This window comes from Phyllostomus hastatus, unplaced genomic scaffold, assembly GCF_019186645.2.
Source record: "Phyllostomus hastatus isolate PE091 unplaced genomic scaffold, TTU_PhHast_1.1 phas_scaffold_501, whole genome shotgun sequence".
In the NCBI taxonomy this organism is placed as follows: Eukaryota; Metazoa; Chordata; class Mammalia; order Chiroptera; family Phyllostomidae; genus Phyllostomus; species Phyllostomus hastatus.
Window position 1 is genome coordinate 18,046 of NW_025334033.1, and position 7,899 is coordinate 25,944.

Below are 7,899 nucleotides of genomic sequence, written 5' to 3' on the forward strand. Positions count from 1 at the left end.
TCATTTCCTGTTGATTCTCATTGCCTTTGGACTTATCAATTCATGCTCCTAATGCTTCCACAGACTGCATATCTATGCTGCATATCACTGACAAATAATCTTCCTGAAAAAAGATCATGTCTCTATAGAGAGCCCAGAGACATATGAAGAGATGCTCGGTATCACTAGCAATCAGCGAAATGCAAATTAAAACCACATTGAGATACAACTTCACACCAGTGAGAATGGCCAACATAAACAAATCTACAAACAACAAGTGTTGGAGAGGTTGTGGAGAAAAGGGAACCCTAGAGCACTGTTGGTGGGAAAGCAGACTGGTGCAGACACTTTGGAAAACAATATGGAATTTTCTCAAAAAACTGAAAATGGAACTGCCTTTTGACCCAGCAATGCTACTGTAGGGATTATACCCTAAAGATCCTAAAACCAATTCAGAAGACCCTATGCACCCTAAAGTTCATAGTAGCATTATTTACAATAGACAAGTGCTGGAAAGAGTGCAAATCAGTAAATGAATGAATCAAAACACTGTGGAACATTTACAAAATGGAATACTCTGCAACAGAAAGAAAGAAGGAGCTCCTACTCTTTGCAACAGCATGTAGAGAACTGGAAAGCATTATGATAAATGAAATAAGTCAGGCAGTGAAAGACAAATACCACATCTATGATCTCACCTATAATGATCTCACCTGTAAGTGGAACCTAATAAAAACAAACAAACAAAATACAACCAGAGGCATTGAAATAAAGAACAAATTGACAGTAACCAGAGAGCAGGAGGTAGAGGGATAAGGGATAATGGGGGTGAGAGGATAAAGGAATATGTATGAAGAACACATGGACAAAGCCAAAAGGGGTAGGTTGGAGTGTGGGAAGCAGGGATGGATGGGGCAGGGCAGCATGGTGGGGTGAAAATGGAGACAACTGTACTTGAATGCATAAATAAATAAATAAATAAATAAATAAATAAATAAATAAATAATCACGTCCCTGAGCAATGTGGCTCAGTTGCTGGAAGCATCCTCTCGTAAACTGAAAGGTCACAGGTTCAATTCCCGGTTAGGGAATATGGAACATGCTTGGGTTGCAACTTCAGTCCTCAGTCAGGATGCATGCAAGAGGCAACCAATCAATGTATCTCTCTCACATCAATGTTTCCCCCTCTCCCTCCCTCCCTTTCTCTCTCTCTAAAATCAATAAACATGTCCTCAGATAAGGATAAAAAAATATGTTGTTTATTATATGATAGTTTCACCTCAATAAGGTTGTTATGAAAAAGAGAAAAGCCTTTCTTCACTAACCATTATGAGGTAACTGGTGACCTTTAAGGGGACAGGTTCTATAGAGGGGTGTTGGGAACTGAATGTTTGTATCCTCCCCCACCCCAATTCATATCATAAAATCTTAAACCTCAAAGTAGTGGTATAGGGGTGGTAATCAGGTTAGATTAGATCATGAAGATGGAGCCCTCATAATGACATTAGTGCCCTTATAAAAGTGGAGGAGACACAGGATCTCTCTCTCTCTCTCTCTCTCTCTCTCACTCACACACACACCACACACTCACTCTCACTCTCACTCTTTCTCTCTCTCTGCTCTTTGCCATGTAAATATACAGGAAGAAAGTTCTTACCAGACACCAAATATGCCAGCACCTTGATCTGGGGTTTTCCACCCTCTAGAACTGTGAAAAATAAATGCTTCTTTTTTAATCACTCTGACTATGGCATTTTTGTTACACCAGCCCAAAAGACTAACACAGATATACATGAGAAACCCAATTGCAAACAGGAAACAGTGACTGGCTAGTCAGGTACTGGAAGCAAATAATTTGTTGGTGAAATAAGAATAAATAGAATAGTATCTCAATGAGGCAAAAAGACTAAGATTTAAAACTTTTAATTATAGGTAAGTTCTAAGCATGCTTATAGGCTGAGGGAATTGAAATGGTGAGAACAAAAATAAAGATGTGAATGAGTGAAGCAGTAAATGATAGATTAAAGTCCCAAGGTAGAATGGAGGATATTTACCACAAAAATTTAGAACCTTCTCCCCAAAACAAAAAATTGGGGAGATGACCACTAATAGCTGAGATACAGATATGTCTCTGAAAGTTTCCTTAGCAACACTGAAATCTATATGCATTTGCCCAGTGGCCTTTAACACCAATTCTACTTCTGGGATGTATTTTGAAAGTATGGCCACTGTTCACAAAGTTCACTTTAAAGCACCATCTTGAAAAGAGACTTACACTCTCCATTTTAATCACATATCACAGTCTTGGGTATAACAGCACTTATTTCTGGGATTTTGTTGTAGATGTTCCATGCATCTTTTAGTTGATTATGTATGTTCCACTGTTCTTTGACAACCATATCTTATAAACTGGAAAAACAAACTGTGGTATAATCAAATACTACCCAGCATTAGAAAGGAATAAATCATTGATATAACAGATGATATATATGGATCTCAAAATAATATTATGCTAAATGCAAGAACACAGACCGAAAAAACAATGCATAATGTCCATTCACATAAAATGCCAGCAATTCTGGAAAGGGCACAGTGATGGTGAATTCAATTTATTGTTTAATTTTATTTTATTCATTATGCTACCACAGTTGTCCCAATTTTTCCCCCTGTGCCCTTCTCCACCCAACCCACCCCCCACTCCCTCAGGCAATCCCCGCACCATTGTCCATGGCCATGCATCAGGCATATGTATTCTTTGGCTACGCTATATCCTGTGCTTGTACTTTACATCCCCCTGACTATTCTGTAACTACAAATTTGTACTTTCTTAATCCCTTCACCTTTTTTGCCCAATCACCCATCCTCTTCCCATATGGCAATCATCAAAATGTTCTCTGTATCTATGATTCTGTTTCTTTTCTGCTTGTTTGCTTATTTTCTTTTTTCAGATTCAATTTTTTTTGCATTTTCTTCCAAGAATATTTTAATAAAAATTGGTCATTTCCAAGATGCACCCACTGTGTGCCCATTGATAAAACAGAACTATTAACAAAAAGAAAATTTACCATATGGATCTGATTTAAGGAAATAGACTAGCATCTTCAAGCACGTAAGCAAAGTTCAATATTAAAATCAGATTTCTTCTTATGGGCTGATTACAATTCTGAATATACTGAAATAAAACACAAACTATTTCAGTGAAAGGAAATAAAGGTATTTCCTCTGTCCATAAAGGTATTCCAGTTTGAAACTCATTTTCAGAATAAGGCAAAACAAATGAACAGAAGACATACAAGTTGAAAAGAGGGAATCTACAACTCTCAACATACTCTGAATCTGAAAAAAAAATCTAGACTTTTTAAAATAATTTTTCTTTAAACAATTGCAAAGGCTGGAACCAAAGACAAATAGAAGGCACAACAGTTTTATCTGGTTTTGTGTTGTCAGATTATGGATTGTGGTTTTGGTATTTTTTTGTTAGTTTTTACAAATACAAATTAAACATGAAAAAGAACTCTACTTCAAAACACCTAACAATTCAAGAAAGTGTACCAGTAGCATTGTAGATATTTAAAACCTATCTCTCAATTTGAATTTCAAGGTTAAAACAGTGGATTTTAGAATCATTTTGTTATCATATATCAAAGAAAAAACTTCCACTAACACCTTTTATTCAGTATTTAACCATTCCAGTGAAAATCAAAACTGTCCATTTTTCCAAAGGCAGTTTCTCCACACCAGAAAGTAGTCATGACTCTTCAAAGAAGAAACAGTTTGGGTTTTTCCTGTCTTCAAAATGTTTATTATATCTCGTATTTCTCAAAGGCTTTGAAACATGTAGAAAATAAGAAATATCCCAACCAATAAAACACACCAAATATCAGTAATAAGCAAGACACATTACTTTGGGGAAATGACTATTTTTTTAAAAATCAGTCCTTGCAAAGTAAAGCAAGGGTATGCAGTCTTGTTTCTCTTTTTTTCAAATATACTCTCTTCTAAAATATTATTTCATAAAATTGAAAGTAAAGGACTGAAAGGTGAGAAGAGGGGAAGGGAGGGAACACATGCCATTAATACAAAAAGGAAAATTGTACAAACTTAAGCTGTTTCTAAGCCAGGGTCATACTGCAAGACACCAAAGAGTAGTTAGAGAAGTTCACCATTTGCAGGAGCTGGAGTTTGTACTGCTGCAATGGGGGTCAGTGGAGAATAATTCACTGCTTTGGAGCAATTCCCATTCCCACCCCAAATCCCAGTTTCTGCATCATACCTCCATAGGCAGGGCCTCTCATTCCACCAGCCAGGCCACCTGGAGGGCCTCTGGGGCCCCACAGGCAGTTATTTCACTGGCCCCTTCCCAGGCAGCTGGTGTCTTCTCTTCCACATTCACTCGGACCTCACCTCTGAACACCATGGGCTTGCTGCTAACAGCTTTTGAACAGGCTCAGAATCACCAAACACAAAGAAACCAAAACTGGGTAATTTTCCACCACTGCTGATGTGCAGTTTAATCACAATCCCATAATTTTGAAAGAAATCTTTAAGCTCTGATTTATCCACTTCACAAGGCTGATTGCCAGTGAAGAGTTGGCGACTGTCAGGGTGTCACAGTTCTTCAGGTGGTTCACATCATTTTACTCACCAGCCTCACAGATTGGTCTAAGTCCCCTCTGGGAAGGAATATTTATTTGTTGTTCACAAACTCTTTGATCCCTCTGAAGCCTCTGGGGTTGAACCTCAGATTCAGGGTTAGACTCTGGGCAAGGCTGGGAAGTTGATACTTTAACAATGAGGTGGTATCCCAAGAAGTAGAAGAGCTCCACTAGGTGAACATTTTTACTGGTCACGGATGCCCAGGAAAATGTCTCAAGTCTTCCTGCACCATCTGAGCTATGTCTATAGGTGCTGGAGAAGGACTCTTAGGAGCATCCTCAACAGCAATTTCTTCCAATATTGGCTCACACTCTGCCTCTTGGATTTCAGATACAGGTTTTCTCTGCTTCCAGTACAGGATCAGGCTCTGCTTCAGCAACAGGTGCCTCTAAATGTTCCTTCAAGTCATTCCTGACAGTCTGATGATAAAAAGTCCCAGAATCATCAGGTAACACTTCAGGTGTCTGCTGCCTTTCTTCAGGCTCCTCTTCTTCCTCAGATTCCTCCTGAGGCTCAGTGACAAAGCCACCAAAGACTTCATCTTGGTATCTGAAGGTATCATTGTGAATGTAGAAGTTATTTGCAACAAAGCCCTCAGGAGCAAGGACAAATGTCTGCATGAATCTTCTCAAAGCCTGCTTGTTATCAGACAGCAACCCCATCACCTGGACCACCACACCAGCATTCAGAGTAATATAAGCATCAACATGGAAAATCTTACTATGACAACTGGTAAAGGTCTGTGACATCACTTTCCTATAGATTTCTTTCTGTTCAAACACCTTATCTGCTTCATTTCCATTTTAATCCAATCCCCCATGAACATAAGAAGAGTTCTTGCCATAAACTCTGTGGAGCATGTCTGGAGCCTGGTTCAGCAATATGTAATACTATCTCACAAGTTCCTGCCCCACCACCAAGGCTCTTGGTTTCTCCATAACCATGCTTCAGTCAATTCAACATGCACAGCAGAGCAAGAGAGCTCAGCTGTATAAAGATATGTATTTGTTGCTGTTTTATTGTTCATATTTCTCTTCTTCTGCTTCTGCTTCTTCTTCTTCTTCTTCAAGAAGAGCATTTAACATTTCATATAAACCTGGTTTGGTGGTGATGTACTCCTTTAGTTATTTCTTGCTTGGCATGCTCTTTATCAGTCCTTCCATTCTAAATGAAAGTTTTGCTGGGTACAGCAATCTTGGTTGTAGGTCCCTGTTTTCATATCTTTGAATATTTGTTGCCAGTGTTTTCTAGGCTGAAAAGTTTCTTTTGAGAAATCAGCTGACACCTTTATGGGGGCTTTCTTGTAGTAACTAACTACATTTCTCTTGCTGCTTTTAAAATTCTCTTTGTCTTTTACTTTTAGCATTTAAATTATGATGTGTCATGGGGTGGACTTCTTTGAGTTCATCTTGTTTGTGACTCTCTGTACTTCCTGGATTTGTAAGTCTATTTCTTTGACCACGTTAGGGATGTTTTCTTTCATTATTTTTTCAAATACGTTTCCAATTTCTTGCTCTCTCTCTTCTCCTTCCAACACCCCTGTGATGTGAATGTTGGTATGTTTGAAGTTGTCCAAGAGGATCCTTATGCTATCCTCATTTTTTAAATTCCTTCTTCCTTCTTGCTTTTCTGATTGATCTTTTTGCTTCCTTATATCCCTAATTTGGGTCTTGGCTTCATTCTCCATACTGTTGATTCCCTATAAATTGTTCTTCATTTCAATTAGTGTATTCTTCATTTGTAACTGGTTCTGTTTTATGGTTTCGATGTCATTTTTATGCTGTTGAAATTCTTTCTGAGTTCAGCCATTCTTCCCCAAAGTTCACTGAGCATCCTTATAACCAGTGTTTTGAACTCTGCATCTAGTAGCTTCCTTGTATATATTTTGCTTAGGGTTTGTTTTCTGCAGTTCTGTTCTTTCATTTCGGTCATATTTCTTTTTCTTCTCATTTTGGCATCTTCCCTGTATTTTTTTTTCTATGTGTTAGGTAGAGCTGCCACATCTCCCAAGCTTGGTAGAGTGGCCTAATATAGTAGGTGTCCTGTAGGGCCCAGTGGCACAGCCTACCCTATTACTCAAGCTGGGTATTGGAGGTGCACCCACTGTGTGGGCTGTGTATACCCTCCTGTTGTAATTGAAACTTGATTACTCTTCACATGTCCAATATCAGCCACTGCCTGTGTTATGTCCAGAGTCATACAACATAACCTACAAAGAGATCTGTGAATTGCTGCTACTTCTACTGAGCTGGAGGTACCTAGGTGAAGCCAAGCTGTGAATCAAGGACAGCTGCTGCTAGTGCTCCGCCTGGGGCAACTTAGCAAAAGGTATTGTACTCACTGAAGCCAGATGCCACTTGTTAGAGAAAGCTTAGGAAAATCTTAAGCATGAGCCAAGCCAAGCCATTCATATGGAAAAGCCTGGAAACAGCTTGGGGCAGGGCCTCAGGGAATCACCAGGGTAAGGCAAACAGTGTGAACCAGGTTTGTAAGTCTCTGGTATGGAGCCTGCCTGCTAACTCTGTGGCTCTGTTGGGGGAGGACTCAGATTAGGACATTGGCTTCTGCTAGCACTTCTGTCTAGAAGAAATCTGCCCCTGCCCCAGTTCTCACCCTGATGCCACACAAACCAGTTTCTCCCCATGTGTCTCTGGTGCCTTTCAAGCTGCTGCCCTTGAGCTGGAGCTCAGAGAGAATGAGTCTCAGGAAGTCTGTGAATGACCCTTTATGAGGAACTTCCTTCAATACCAGAAATTTCTGTTTTTCCAAAGCCTAAATACCCACTGTGTCTCAGTCACAAGTTACAGAGACTTACCTTCCTGGCACTGGAACCCTGGTCTGAGGGGCCTATTGTGGGAATAGGACCCTTCACTCCTGAGATATCCCTGTAACAGGGTATAGCCAGGAGGGGAGCCCCAAACAGGGATGTAGAATGGGGTCCAGAACTCAAGGTATCCAGGAAATATTAGGATGTCCTGGCCCCTTCCCTCCACAGGCATGAGTTCGGGGAAGGGACACATGGAGCAGGGCCATTGAGAGCTGTTTTGTATAGCAACAGCTTTGCAGCTAACCTCTGGCATGGTCATTTAACATATCTATAACTTTTAACTGGTTTCATAGATATGCTAAACAACTGTGGCCATGCTTTGAGCCAGGGAGAAGGGAGTCACTTCCACCCATGAAGTAACTGGGGGGCAGATCCCCAGAGTTACAGTGCCTGCGTGAGAACTTGGAAAAGATTGGCTTGATGACATGGGGCCACAT

At 40.0% G+C, this 7,899-nt stretch overlaps 1 pseudogene; it reads right to left on the reverse strand.

The window, feature by feature from the left end:
* Positions 1-4,196: 4,196 nt before the first annotated feature.
* Positions 4,197-5,579, reverse strand: LOC123808798 (annotated as a pseudogene).
* Positions 5,580-7,899: the final 2,320 nt, after the last annotated feature.